We start from the raw sequence: 16,746 nt of genomic DNA, 5'->3' as shown, positions 1-16,746 counted from the left end.
CCAAAAATCTAAGATTCAATGAGTGGTTCGACATTTACGTGGCCAGAAGAGGCCGTGATTGCTTTCAAACAGCATGCAGAAAACATACCCTCGGACCAATGGTCCTCATGTCTCCAGAAATTGTTTGAACGTATGAAAAAGTGTTTTAAATGTAACGGAGAATACTTTAAAAAGTAGTAAATATAATATAACTCAAATAAATTGTTTTATTTATGAGTTACGCAAAACTTTCAGTGTGGCCCACGTATAATGACCATTTTTGTTGTTGTCGTTGAAGAAACTAACTACTTACTACTAAACGTTAAAGCTATAATTTATGTATTTCTAGAATACGATACGATCCAATTTTTATAAGTTTAAAAAAAAACTAAATTCGCTATTATATCTATTGATAGGTTGTTTAAAAAATCGAAACAAATCTCGTGGAAAATGAAAACATAACGAGATAACACATTCAAAGTTGAAAGTTATTAATAAAAACTTGTTAGAAATGAGGAAATTATTCACCATTAAACCGTGGCCCGTCCGCCCACTAATTATTATCATCTTGTGGTAAAACCACATTTGATTGCGTCAATTGGTTATAAAATTACGTGTAATTAAGCGTTTTTCTTATATATCTATAGATATTTTCTATATCATTTCATCTAGCGAAATAAAGCTTAGCACCTACCTATTACGGCAATTTAACAGATCCAGAAATATAATAATATGCTAATATTATGAAAATTAAAAGATTGTTATTTATTTATTTATTTATTAATACTTTATTGCTCTTAGAATCATTACAATAATACTTAATCTAAGGATACATTACAACAATTGGCGGTCTTATCGCTATGCAGCGATTTCTTCCAGACAACCGGACGTACGGAGAGAAATTAAATTAGAGGAAAGGTGAAGGGTAGAGCATAAAATATATATATATTTATAAAAGAAATAAAATAAAAACAATTTTTTTTATATTTTAAATTGTTACTTAGTTGGACGCGCTTGTTTAGGAACTATCGGACCGAAATGAAAATCCAGTAGTTATTTCGGCTGGCTACATAAATAATTCACAAAATGCAATAGAAGTGGAGCATTAAAGAAAAATGAAAGAAGAATATTCCTTTGGAGAGTAGACAAAGTTGCACCAACAAGCAAATTATATCCGTCTTTCAGCGATTAGGTACCTTTAACAATTCCTTGTAGTAGGTACCTATGGTACGAATAACGATATTTTCCGTAAATTGTAATAAACGCATACCATTGGCGTCCCGATTGAATAATTTTATTTTCCCTTCATCGCTCTACAACGTGTTTTACAAAATAATGAAAAGGATTTAATGAAACTTCGTTAATGAAATTTTACTTCCTATGAGGTTTAAAATTCCGCTATTACTTGTATGTAGTCCATACGCATATTGGAAAAAATAAATATTAATGTCATATTTGCTGCAATAAAATATTTATACCCAGATAATTTTATTTCATATTTTTACAACTTAATTTATAGCTTTTTTTTCGAGATTCATACGTTATAAGCGTGTCAGGAGTCAGGACATACTCATCTTTAAAAAACCATTCTCATCAGTAAGAACTTTGCTGTTTACCGTATTACCAATTAATTAGGCAATAGATTGCTTTATCTATTGAAAATCAAATATTCAATTCAGTGTACTAAACGCTAATATGTTTGAGCCCAACCAGCAAAGATGTCCTATAACAATAACTTACATCACTAAAAAGCTTTTTAAATGACGTATAACAGTGTCGCGGTGACAAGCTTGTTGTATAATAGCGTTTAATGAGATGATTTTGCTCTATAATCATACACAGCAAATTTGTCCCATAACAAGGTGATGTAAACGTTTATATCACTATTTTATACGGCGTTTATAGAGCAGCTCTTATCCAGATTTTGGTACAGCAATAACAGGACGATATTATCACATAACAGCGCTGGTGGTCTCTTTTTTACAGCAAATTAGTGCAATAAACGATTCTAGGGTAACCTTTATAGTCCCATGCCTATAGAGGCGTAAAAAAATCTACAATAGGACAATTTAGTGTTGTAATGGTTTTCTTTATTACTATTATAGCACTGTGAATCTTCATGGTTGCTGAAACTCCATAATACAGCAATTAGGTGATATATCCGAGTTTAATATCACTTCTTTGTAACCTAATTGAATTATATTAGTGTTTTTCTGCCCATTATAACGCAGTGGTTTAATAGCTGAGTGGTCAGAGTTATAGGACTAATTTACTGTATAAAAGAGTTAATAACTCTGTTATGTAACAAAAACGGCGTATTAAGGCTGCAGTCTAGCAAAATTGCGTTTTCAACAAGTTATTTGACAATTTTTTCCCGGCTAATGAAATGATAAACTGAATTTTTTTTTCTTGTTTATCAATTAGTGTTATATACGCAATACGCGTGAATTTTTTCACATTTATAAAGTTACTTTATGTTACCTTAATCAGGCCTTCAAGATAAGTCTATTTCCCCCAAAGACATTTCGAGCTAAGTTTGTGCACTCACTACGTTGCAACCGATTACAATTTACACAATCTGATCAGCGCATTATTATCCTTATATAGTCGTTATTAAAAACTGCTGAATACAATTGCCGAAAAACTTATGATTTTCTTAATTAGGACGTTATAAATTCATTAAATTTCCCATTTTTTGCCTTACAAAATCTATTGATAAATACTGCTAAAAGTTATTTTTTCCATTAATTTATTCGAGTTGGTTGAAGACCAATGAGTATTAATCCTTTAAAAAAATTTTTTTTTGAATTTTGATAATTCTTTAAATATTAAAAAAATATTTAAAATAATTAGGAAAAATCCTAGTGAATTTCTTTAGTCGCGCTCCTGGGGCCGGAGCGTTCTGACGTGTGCTCTAAGCTCGATTTTCCTTCATACCGAAGTGAAAGTTGCTCTACTTCATTAAATTTAATATTTTTGTTAATTGATTATTTTTATCTTAGTTTTGTGCAAATATTCGTATTTTTAAACATTTGATTTCGATATGGAAAATAAACGAAAAAAATACGCGTGTAACTACTAGAAAAAAAATTATCTTCGAACATAAAGTTAATGAAACCAAATAGATTGCAAAGGTGATTGGCAACAATTTCTTTATTTTACGGGGTGTCAGTAAAGGGATGTATATTTCTTTAAAACTAAAGTAAGCTCATAAATTTTCTTATAATATAATTTTTTTGAAGTTCCAAAAATGTTTATTTTTCGTTTGAGAAATACGAAATATAATATAAACTTGTATTGAGAACTTGAACTTCCCAAGTTCATCCGGGGAAATCCCCATACGGGGAAAATGATTTGTTTACTCCAAAATTGATCCGAGGTGTTTGAATTTTTTCTTCTAGTCATTTTCAACGTAGCGGCATGTTGTTTGATTATTAATTTTGTAACTTAAATACAGGATGTTGGTTTTATATTCTGATCTTACAGACGCGCTGACAAATTTAGTCCGCCATTTCTAGTTTAGTCTACCAACTCTAAGTACCAATATTAAAACGAATGGATTATCATCACATCATCAAAACTCAGATGTAATGGAAGATCACAATAACATAGAAAATTCAGTGGGTGTTGAGAACTAAACAAACAGAAGTAACAGAGACGCGAAGAATAAAAAAAGAGGACGAAAACGATAATTCGTTGATGCTTTCCCTTTTCGACGTATTGTTAGGGTACATCACCAATCTGCAAAAAACAAAACTGATGATTCCCAATTGCTGATTAAAAATGAAAAACAAATAATCGACAACAGTGGTGAAAATTTGCTGATCACAATGAAACATCCTTCAGTGGTAGCAGATTTACTCATTTCAAATGTATCGGTGAACAGCGTAAAGGAGAGGATGACAGGAAAACATTATGAATGTGGATGGTGGATTGTATACAGGGTGTAATCGATAAGTATGTGCAGGCGATTATGACGTTATTATTGCAGGTATCAAAAAACTTAAAACTGATATCGAAATTACTTTACCTAATGAGCAAAATGACAATAATAACTTTTTAAAAGTATAACGAGAAATATCTAAAAAATTTACTTTATACACTCCCATATCAAAAAGGGAAAATGGGACTAGTAGAAGTTAAATGTCTAATTCCGGCAAAAGACATGAATGCGGAAGATGCGGTTAAAAAAAAATTTAATATTTGAAATACAATGCAAAAAATAACACTTTTGTCATAGATAAGAATCATGACTATTTTTCTAAATTCAGGGACAACTAAACGTTGCAGAAGCAGAAGTCTGCTTATTTGCTGTTTGGACTGGAGTGAATAATTCGTTAAAAATAGAATATATAAAAAAGTATGTAACGTTTAGGCAAAATAAAATGATGGACCATTATCAAGATTTTACATAAATTGCCTACTGTCAGATTTGATTGATTCGAGACTTCAGCATTCGATGCCCATCAAGGACCCATCCTATATCATTCAAGCGATTGAAAAAAAAGAGATAAATCCAGTGCAACCGATAAAGCATCAGAATGCTAGCAAAAGATTTATTAGGTTTATCAATATAAATCTATATATTACACATAATATAATAAATCTGTAGAAGACGCGAAGACTGACATCCGCGCGGACGGAGTCGCGGGCGGAAGCTAGTCAGAAATAAATATCTTTTGTTTTCATTTGCGTATTTTTCTATTTTATAATTTTTTAACACAAACATTACATTTTTATTATTATATACAAAATTTGTTTATCCGTTTTATTAGTTAAACTGAACAACTTTCACTAAGAAACTTAGGTCGAAAAAAATGTATAGAGTTATGCAATATGCATTTTGTATGGGAAAGCTTATTTTTTTTTATATTTCGTCCAAATTTCTTTGTAAAAGTTGATCAGTTATATAAACATGAAGTTGAAGATATCAATAGAAAGTATTCGCAAATTTTATGTACCGATAAAAAAAAAATCACCCGGTGTAATTTTCACGAAAATTGTTTCAAATTGTCATTTTTGGTACTTATTACGAATATTAAATTATGCATACGAATGATTTAATTTTTAAAAATTAAGTGGAGCAACTTTCCCTTAGTACATTTGTATTATTTACATATAGGATGACAGGATGCATTTGTTTGCACTACTAGACCAAGCCCTTAATGTAGTAAAATGCGACACTTACGAGAGATATACGGCCTATAAGAGAGTTTCTTTCACTTTAAAACAACAAAAACCTGCCATATTGTCAGCACCGTCTCGTAAATAAATGAAGGGTTCTATTTAATAATCATGGATTGAATGAATTTAAAAAAATCGCAGCTTCAGTAACGATTGACACCAGACAAATTCAAGGTGAGGCTTCGAATACGGACAATGATTCCGTACAATCTGTTACATCCTATGAACAAAACCAAGTTAACAGCCAATATGTGGTTTGTGATAATTCAGAAGCAGACCATTCAGACACTAGTGTTTTGCTTGACACTTCGGGATCGGAATCTAAAAATCGGAATTTACACTAGAAAATACAAAATAAAACATGTTATGGGTTTTCTATTTACATCAGGGAACCCTACTAATTTAATCCAGTATATGGCATGACAGTTGTCAAAACTACGTTCGTTTGCGGACGTATAATAGCCACGGAGTTGCTATTTGGCATCCTATACAGCAATTTGGTGTAAAATTAGTTTTTTAATTACTTAAAACTCAATAATTCGAGGGGGGCATGAAAAAAACAGCGTAATTATGCATATAATCTATCAGTAAAATTTCATTCACAAGTCAGTTTATGTATCTAACATAATTAACAGTGTAACAAAAATTAATACTCGACACCACGATGATGGTTCCTATAGTCATTTACTCGTATTATCAATTGGTACACGATTTACCATTTTGTATTATAATTATAGCGTCGCAGTGACTTGTACATCGCAACTTCGTGCTACAAAAGATTTGCGGTTACTCTTTAAACACAACTTCGCGCTGTAACAGCATCGCGGTTCCTTTTATATCACTACTTCGCTCTATAACAGCATCGCGATCCTATAAGTGTACTCTTCTATAGGTCCAATTGGCATCTGAGTTGCTGCTACAGCAACACAATACCATCAAATGGCTTTATAAATGCGCCACTTTGGGGTTTATACAACGTTCTTATCACCCTTATAGAACTACCAGTTAGCACCTCTGAAACGTTCTTATCCCTTCTATAGAACAACGATTTGTTGGTTGGGAGGTGTTACCTAATTTACCATAACTAAATGTAATTGCTACAGTTAATAACACAGTTGCATGTTACTCCATATAGATTAGATCTAGACTATTATTCTGGTTACTGTGTACCTAATTTCGTACCTGAATATATTTCACAAGAAATCACCGGCTATTTCGCCCACTGTACTGGTATACTTACCTAATGCTTCCGGGAATTCATAATTTTAGAATTTTACTTACAAACTTTTTTAATCAATATTTGAGTTAATCAGGACTTTCTTTCTTGATGAAATAACTTTAAAAGTGAATAAAACTGATTCAATTAATCAAGTTCTATTTTTTTAGCACCTACGCATAATTTTAATTTGATTAATTTAAACCAAAATCTAATTAAATAGATTCTTCGTCGAACTTTTAAAGGTATCTAAGTCATGTGTTCTATACATTTTTGCCAATTAAAATGCTTCGTATGAATTCTGCATTTTATCTGTATCTGTATGCATAATTTGTTACACATTTCTATATAACTTTTCATATAGTTAGGGTATAATCTCTGGCAGCGATCTCATGAATGAATCACGTAAAATCTTTGATCACTACTCACCAGTAACTTCAAAAGCAAACAGAACATTTAGTAAAAAGCCCATCCGAGCTGTATTTATGATGCAATTAACAATATCACTTCCTAGAAAGCCCAGTGGTAAATATCACGGAAGTAAATGTAATGAGGATTGCACACGCCAGTCGTGGGAACAATCATAAGTGCTTTTATTTACGGAGATAGGTTTTCATTTCATAGGCCTTTTAATGTATGCTACAAACGGCTACCTTTGTAGTGCGTTCTTTATATGCAAAAAGGAAGTTCGCAATTTGGCCTATATTCATGTTGTGTATCCCTTTTACACCTGACTTTTTGTAGAGTAATTTTTGCAGTAATTCACACATGTAGGTAACCTAGAAATTTTTTTTAATGTTTAAAATGTTCAGATTTTATACTTAGAGGTTATAATAAGTTTATAAGTTTCTTCATTCCTGTTCAGCATTCTTTATCTATGTTAGATAAAAGGGATATTAAACTCGTTACGTTTTTAAAATACCTACGGACAAAGAACGAATTTAGACTGGTCAACTTTTCCGTCTTTTTCCAGTAATTTAATCTTTGTTCTAAACGTAATTCTGCTTTTTGAATTAGAATCAAATAGAAGTCAACAGTAATTACATCATACGTACTGCACTAATTATTACGACTGGACCATATAAATAAAAATATGTTTATTCGACCACTCACGTTGAATAGTAAAATTATTGAGCCATAAAATCAATTCAAACGGTCGAGTGACTAATACCACTATCTATGATGTGCACACGTCAAAACATATATATTTATTTCCTTCGTTTAGTGGCGCGATTCAATCATAACATTAGTATCATTAACATAATGTACATATGAATGTATGAGATCAATGGATGCTTTATGGTTGAGAGCACTGTGTTTATAATGTAGCTTGTATTGGTCGGTAGTTGGGAGCAAATAAACGAGTACCTATGTTGAATTTTGAAGCTTTGATTAGGATTTATAACCTTGAATATTATTAATAACCGTTGTTATTAAGGCCCCTGGACCAGGCGCAAATTCATCAATCTTCAATTATTTCTCTCGGGCTGAAAATTTTTACAATAGCTAGGTGCCTGGCTCTCAGTCAATAAAGCTAATCTAATAAGATAATATCGTATAGTCGCATGTTTATTGCTTATTGGTCATCACATCAGGAACGAGGAACTAGAGCCTAATCTTTCTTTACATATCTAACTTGTTGGGATTTTGAAACTGGATGACCGGTTTTATAAATCCCATCAATAATGCGAGTAGGTAGGTATCAGAAGCATAAAATAACTGCACATACTTACATATTATGTACATTTATAAGTTCTTTATGTCCTTCTTGTATTGTAGCTGAACTTGAGTGATACATCAAGGGGGCTTGAATTGAATAACCGGCTGATATTGTAAAAAAAAATGGCCTGACCGGACAAATATTCATATAATTTATTTATTTATACTTACATGAGAGAAACGAGTCATGATACTTCGCATTTATTAAGAAGTAGATAGTCGTGAACTTTAAGTTATGTCTTCAAAACTAAAATTTAAATTATAAAATTGGCCACCCGTATTACCTATTCCGTGGAATTGTAATCCGAGAGCTCACGCTCGAGCAGCCAAATCAGTCTTAAAATGTTATGGTTTTCGGTGTCGGAAACTGTATATTATTGGATTAAGCGGTACATTACACGGCTATTTATCGCCACTTGCGCCAATCCACTGATTGGTGACGTCCGCTGTGAGATGCTCTGCCATTATCCAATTTGTGGATTTATTATAAGTGACAGTGATCCTTTTCATAATATTCGGGAGGGAAGGACGTAATATACGTTGTAAAAGTTGTTTCGTTTATTATTTTGTGTCTAATTGCCGTTGATAATAATATGCGTTGTATTTAGATATTGGTATGGATTATTACTTTTCGGTAGAACGTAATGTTTTAGAAAAATAAAATTATTCAATTCGTTGTTCATAAAATTATTTTTTTGCAGAATTTTCATATCGGCAAATGATATATTTAATTAAAATTTTTGTTAGAAAATAGTTTTATTTAATATACATTTCATTGGAAAACATTATACATTTTACTTACTTAACCAGACACAATATATGTATATATATATATAAAACATTCTTGATAAATTATTTCCTATAAAATAATCATCAAATAAACGTCAGCAAAATTATAATGTACTCTTATAAAAATTTTCAAATATAATTCCCCCAAAATTTGAATTGAAACGTTTATTCACGTTATTCGAGTTTAGTCGAATAAATCGTTATTACAATACCTACTAGAAAATCTCAACTCCTTCGAGTAGGGAAAGCAGTACAGACGATAATGATGTCATTAACTTGGATAGAATCCAAGTGGTGATACTAGATAGTATTAGTATTTAGAGTACTGGATTGCGACTGTCATTTAAAGTTAAACTATAAGATATAAAAACAGACTGCATAAATGCTTGCTCTGCAACGAAGATGATAATATATTATATTAAACCTAAATTCTTCAAGTATCGAATTTGTGGCAAAAATATAGTTATTGGTTGTATCATTCACGAAAACTATTTCAACGAAATGTGAGAAGAAAATCAATGTCAACCTAAAAAACACGTACCTACGACAAGGAAAAAGTTTATGTTATTGGAAAAAAATATCATAGGTACATCACTTTCTTAAGTACAATACGGATCGCTTAGAAATCAGAGATTTGAATGTGTGAGCAATATCAAATAGTACCTACCTAATTAAATCTGTAAGATAAATGTACAAAATATCTATAGCACTAACCTAAAAATTAATAAGCAGTCCTTTCGCTTTCCCAATCGTATTAAATCAGCCCGTAACTAAGTCGTTTAAGCAATATAAAGTCCATTAAATATACCCTGAGAGCAGATAATATGACGTTAGTCTGACAGCTGTGTGTTCGAAGCTATGGGTATTAAATTAAGTGCAAGAAATCCGTGATTGCCACATGTAAATTCTTGGTGTCAGATTAAATTCGTGAATGTAGACGCAAATAATCAAAAGAATTAGATTGTGACTGTAGGATTAATAAGGAGTGTTCCTTTACAGGTCATTGGCTTGATTGGAACGAACTTGCTTGTAGTTAAAGCAAACCCTGGATAAAATTTTGTAAATATTATAAATTGTGTCGATCTTATCGAAAAGTGTAATATGCAATTTTAAGAGTAGTAAAATTGTTTATAAAAGTTGAAACACTATTTCAGCTGCTGCAAACCAATCTTACCTCTTGCTGCAAAGATAATATCAAAGCTATACCTATTAAATTGTATATAACAGGAAAAATTTTAACTCCCAAATATACATAAGTAAAATATTAGTAATACTAGTAAGATATTTCCTTTTGCTAAGTTACTAGGTAATAGCACACACCAAAATCCGCGTCACCTGATGGCTCATGCTTCAATAGTAAGTAGACACGCTCGTGCCATTCCTGAGTAGGATTTGTACCAAATTGCAGGATTGAAATCCAATGTATAGCGTTTCGTTTTCCACAAGATACACAATAACATTCAAATTGTGGCTCCGATTTTTAAATCCGACCGCGCTCTAAAATATGCCTCCACATACGATAACCTGTTTTCAAACAAATAAATGTATTCTTTAATTCAACATAAATGACAAGTCATTTAAATGAAATACTGGCGATTAATTATTAATAATTAGTTGGATAACGGACAAAGAGTATCAAGTTCGTATTAATTGTTGGAACATTGAAAGGTGACGTTAAGGGGAAGCCTGCTGGGTAATATGTTAGTTTAATAAAACCAATTAGATGCCGAGCCGGGTCTTCCTGCGCAGGGTATATACTATAAATTGATTTTATATTCCGTGGTTGCGCATTAGTTTACATAAATAATGAAGGTAAGAATTCTTAGCTGCTGATTCATTGTATTTAATGTAATATTTAAATCTGGAATAAAACGTGTTTGAGCTTTCAGTTGTGATATAAACTACCAAAGTGAATTTATTATTTTATTATAATTATATCCTAAATTTTAACTCAGTAGTTTGGACAATTAGGTTCTATTAAACTCAATACAATTATAAAAAATGTGCTAAGGCTTATGCACAATCGTATTTTATCGTCTCACAATCGTAATAATATTGTTTAAAGTTCCTAATTTATGGTAATAAAAATAATTCTGCAAGGCAAATAAGAAAAAAAAAACATAGATTTTTTAATAGCAAGTAATGCATATTATATTAATAATTCTATTAGGAGACAAGCAGATAAGTACCTAATTTCAAAATATAGGTAAGGTAACGGCACCAGTGGTGGACAAGCATCCAGTAATGGACAAAATAAATATTAAATTTAAATATTAAGGCCAAAATTAACGTTATATAATTTGGCAATACTTAAAATAATAGTTTGGTTCATAAGCTATCAGAATACGACACTTCATCTTATTCGGCCAAAATGTTTGAAGATGGCAGAACGTTATGTTTAGTTGCTGCGACTCGTTTCGAAGAAATCCGTTTTTACTAAGAAAATCCTTAAGGAAGTAAGGACACAATTTTGGTTATAAGAATTTTTGTATAAATGTCAGCAAAATTTGATATTACTTTTATTTATAGTAGTTAAGTGTACTAAATATTACACGATTTAGTATCATGATAGGTTATGTTGTTTAAATAAAATTCATCAGTGTCCATAACTGGATTTAATTCTATGGATATATCCATTTATGGACATATGTCGAAAATAAATTTTTTTTAAAGGTATTAATTACATGCGCTTTTCTGTATTGTCTTTTCTTTCTGATTAATAATATACCTATCACGACCATTTCAAACAAACGGTTCCAATATTGTACAACAATTGTCCATGACTGGATTTGCTTTGGTTCCTATAATGGACATTGATATTTTTTGTTAAAATTACACTAATGGGTCCAACAACATAATATCTATCTAAACATGAAGAATATATTTTAGAACAATGGGTCATTATGTGCTGTGCGACTCGTTCTCGGCTTCATTCTCTATCACTGCGTAGAGAAGTCGCATACTTATGCGTATTGTAACGCATCTATCATAGAGAGTTCTCTGATGAACTGTTTGGATCGTTGTCTGCTGCTAAATTCCACCACCATATAGCACACACGCTTAAATTTCATCCACACCATCTTGACAACAGTTTAAAAAAAGCTTTTTGCCTCGTGCTACAATTTGGAATCCATATCGATGGACCGATCAGATTAAGGCTGCTGGCGGATTCAGATTGGCGATTCACTTCACGAGTGTAGCGGAATGCCAGGAAACAGAGAGATATGGCGAAACATCGTGAAGCGGGTAACATCTACCCCCCTAGAGTGATATGACGAAGAAGAAGAAGTCCCAAAATGGATGGAATGGCAGTACTTTTTTTAATTATATTTTTCATCCCTGACTTATTGAGAAAAAATAACCATATTGGTGTTTCTTAACGGACATAACTCGTATTTAACGATGCATTTGTCCAATTTTTGCCTAGAAAATGGAAATTAAGACTGTTTTAAATATTATAAGTATGCAAAATAATTAATAAGTACTATTTTTTATAAATACATCCCCGATTTATTGTATTCCAATCATCATTTTCAAGATTCTATTGATAACTATAAGTCTTCTCCAAGTGTAAATAACTTTAGAAACGACATTAGGTACAGTCCATAAATGGGTGTTCATAACTGGATGTTGTCCAAAACTGGGTGTCCATCATTAGATTTTTCACTGTCCAACACTGGTGCAAAAAAGTGGTTTTTTAATTTATAAATAACTTCATTATTTATGCATTGTAATCTTTTTTCTAACATTGGTTACGTTAAACTAACATTGAACTAAAGGTATAACTAAACAATATCCAATAAAGTTAAAAAACCTACGAGAAATTTGCAAAAAACTTCAATTTTTTCCTTAATCTGTACAAGACTGGTGCCGTTACGTTAAGTACTTTATATTCAATCAAAAAAATATTTTAAATGTAGATTTAAAAATAAAATTTGTGGGAATTCCAACTTTATCTAAATCTTAATTAAAAACTGGCTTATTTTTTAATTTATTGAGATAACATTTAATTTGATATTTTAATTTTATAGCATTTAAATGCTTTATAAATTTAATTTTTTTATAAAAAAAAAACTTTAAATAACAATAATAGATAATGAATTCATATATTTTCACCCTATAACTAAACTAGTGTAATAGGTTTCTTTATAAATTTAAAAATATCGTAATAAACGTAGGTATAACTAATTAGTATTAATGATTAATAATAATTAATGTACCCTACTTTCTTTCTAACAAAGTTTATAGGAAGAAGTAAATGGAACAGAAAAGCCAATGGTAGTCGGAATGACTGATCACCTGTCTGACTGGGCAGTACGTAATTAGTAGGAAGTTAAATTCCGACTGAAAACTTCATCATATTTTAGAAATTAAAAAATATACATATACATAAGTAGTTATATCAATCATATCACTATCACTACATACTACATAGTATAAAACCATTATAAAACAAAGTCGCTTTCTCTGTCCCTATAAGTCCCTTTGTATGCTTAAATCTTTAAAACTACGCAACGGATTTTGATGCGGTTTTTTTTAATAGATAAAGTGATTCAAGAGGAAGGTTTCTAGTATATAATTTATTAGGTTTTAGACAAAGCGGGCGAAGCCGCGGGCGGTAAGCTAGTTGTAGATACTTTTCTATGAATTATATCAACGAAATAGCTTCCGCCCACGACTTTGTATGTGCATCCCCGTTTTTCCCCCTTCCCGCAAGAATTTCGGGAAATCCTTTCTTAGCGGATGCCTACGTCCTAACATCTACCTGCATGCCAAATTTCAGCCCGATACGTCCAGTGGTTTGGGCTGTGCGTTGATAGATCACTATATCAGTCACCTTTGAGTTATATATATATATATATAGATACCTAATATAAAACTACGGAAGATAGAATTGCAAGAGTATTAATTAGTATAAACGATATATTATCTTATTAGATAACATCACATTTGTGAATACACATAATAGTTAATAATATTACCTATATTATCATATTTTTGTCTCAAGGATGATAAAATGGAGTGATGAATACGTATTCCCACGCCAATATCCTTAAAATTAGATTTTAATCGTAGAAATATTTTGCTCAAATAAGCAATTTATCGAAACGTTTATCTAAGGAAAAATATATTTTTCACTTATTCGGTTAACAACTACCATTCGATTTGATTATCATAAATTAAATGCCTCATTTAAAAATTTACGACCGAAAACTATTTAACGGCCATAAATTTTCACTACAATACATCCATGTCAATATTTATTAACACTTGAAATATATTAATGTCAATGTAATTAATTACGCCTTCCGTATATTGATTCTGTAAGATGTACGACGCAATGGATTTTACTTAGGCGCAATAAAATTTAATTACCGTAAGCCACAGTCAATGTATGGTCAATGGTGTCAGTAATATGTTATTTATCGCCTACTGAGCTTGGGTGCGAGAACTTAATATTAAAAATGGTTTATGTGTTTATTATAAGGGTTTGTATTGAAAGGTTTATGAGATATTGCTTTCTGTTATTTTCTATGCTTTAAAAAGTATAAAAATATCGTTAGGACCTAAGTTATCGTGGCTATTTTACGTGTATTTGCATTAGAAGAACACTTTTGTATCGCCACAGTCTAATAATATAACGGTCTTCCTGTTAATAGAATGAATAAATAGTAAATCTGTTAAATTCTAATATAGTGCAAATTTGAAGCACATATTAAGCGCTGCTTAATTCACAAGTCCTGAGAGTTTGGCTTAAAGTTGGTTGTGTTATGAGTTAACCGACGAATGATGAATAAATAATGTTTATCTATTAGCACACATTAAAATATATTAGGAATAGAATATTATTGAACTGAAAATTTAGTGTAACATTTTTGCGTTACGCTGTACGCGTGACATTTTTACGTTACGCCGTACGCGTGACATTTTTGCGTTACGCCATACTCGTAACATTTTTAAGGTCATAAGAAGCGATTAAGCGAAACCAAGGCTCGAAAGTGTTTGCAAGAGATATGTCTATTGGGCAGAGCCGGCTGACGAAGCTGAAGACAGACCGTGGCGTAGTAGTGTCGGCCAAGTCAGAGGTATTAGGAGAGGTCGAGAGGTTCTACCGGCAGCTTTACACCTCAGTTGCCAAGCCTGTTAATAGTCCGGCGAAAGACCCAAGAGCCCGACTAACCCGACATTTCACCGAAGATATCCCGGACATCAGCCTGTACGAGATTAGGATAGCTCTGAAACAGCTTAAGAACAACAAGGCGCCGGGTGAGGACGGAATTACCTCTGAGCTACTGAGAGCGGGTGGAAAACCAATCCTCAGAATGCTCCAGAGGCTATTCGGTTCCGCCTTGCTCGAGGGCAAAACGCCTGAAGCATGGAGCAGGAGTGTGGTTGTTCTGTTCTTCAAAAAGGGAGATAAGACCCTATTGAAGAACTACAGACCGATATCACTCTTGAGTCATGTTTATAAGCTGTTTTCAAGGGTTATCACGAATCGTCTCGAACGCAGGTTAGATGACTTCCAGCCTCCCGAACAAGCCGGTTTCCGTAAAGGCTTTAGCACCATAGACCACATCCATACGCTGCGGCAAATTATACAGAAAACCGAGGAGTATAATTTTCCACTATGCCTAGCGTTCGTGGACTATGAAAAAGCCTTCGATTCGATCGAGACCTGGGCCTTATTAAGGTCTCTCCAGCGGTGCCGTACTGACTATCGGTACATCGAAGTATTGAGAAGCTTGTACGAACACGCCACAATGTCAGTCCGAGTACAAGATCAGTGCACAAAGGCAATCCCATTGCAGCGCGGTGTTAGACAAGGCGACGTGATCTCGCCCAAACTTTTTACCGCTGCTTTGGAAGATGCTTTCAAACTGTTGGAATGGAAAGGACTTGGCATCAATATTAACGGCGAGTACATCTCTCATCTTCGTTTTGCCGATGATATCGTAGTCATGGCAGAATCCATGGAAGACCTTAATGCAATGCTTGATGACCTCTACAGAGTTTCACAACAAGTGGGCCTTAGCATGAACATGGATAAGACGAAAATCATGTCGAATGTCCATGTTGTGCCCACTCCAGTCTCTGTAGGAAACTCTACTCTCGAAGTTGTTGACGAATATGTCTACCTCGGACAAACGGTCCAATTAGGCAGGTCCAACTTCGGGAAAGAGGTCAATCGTCGAATCCAACTCGGATGGGCAGCGTTCGGGAAGTTACATAACATCTTTTCATCCAAAATCCCTCAGTGCCTGAAGACAAAAGTCTTCGAGCAATGTGTGTTGCCAGTGATGACATACGGTACAGAAACGTGGTCTCTAACCCTGGGCCTTGTGCACAAGCTCAGCGTCGCTCAACGTGCTATGGAAAGGGCTATGCTCGGAGTTTCCCTACGAGATCGAATCAGAAATGAGGAGATCCGTAGGAGAACCGGTGTCACCGACATAGCTCGCCGGATTAGCACGCTGAAGTGGCAATGGGCTGGGCACATAGCCCGCAGAACCGATGGCCGTTGGGGCAGAAAGGTTCTCGAATGGAGACCACGTACTGGGCGACGAAGCGTGGGACGACCACCCACAAGATGGACAGACGACCTGGTCCGAGTGGCAGGGAGCCGCTGGATGCAGGCCGCCGGTGACCGGTCGTGGTGGAAAACCCTGAGGGAGGCCTTTGTCCAGCAGTGGACGTCCCACGGCTGAAACGACGACGAAAGAAGTTTCACTTCTTACGTGTGTACTCTTGTACACGCATACATTTTTAAAGTGAAACTTCTTTATCGGGAATGGACAAAAATTTAGTGTAACATTTTTGCGTTACGCCGTACGCGTGACATTTTTGCGTTACGCCATACT

Source organism: Colias eurytheme, chromosome 9 (assembly GCF_061535395.1).
Source record: "Colias eurytheme isolate Ceu_HAF_F1 chromosome 9, ilColEury1 Martin Lab GWU primary, whole genome shotgun sequence".
In the NCBI taxonomy this organism is placed as follows: domain Eukaryota; kingdom Metazoa; phylum Arthropoda; class Insecta; order Lepidoptera; family Pieridae; genus Colias; species Colias eurytheme.
Note: the sequence above shows the minus strand (reverse complement) of the source record.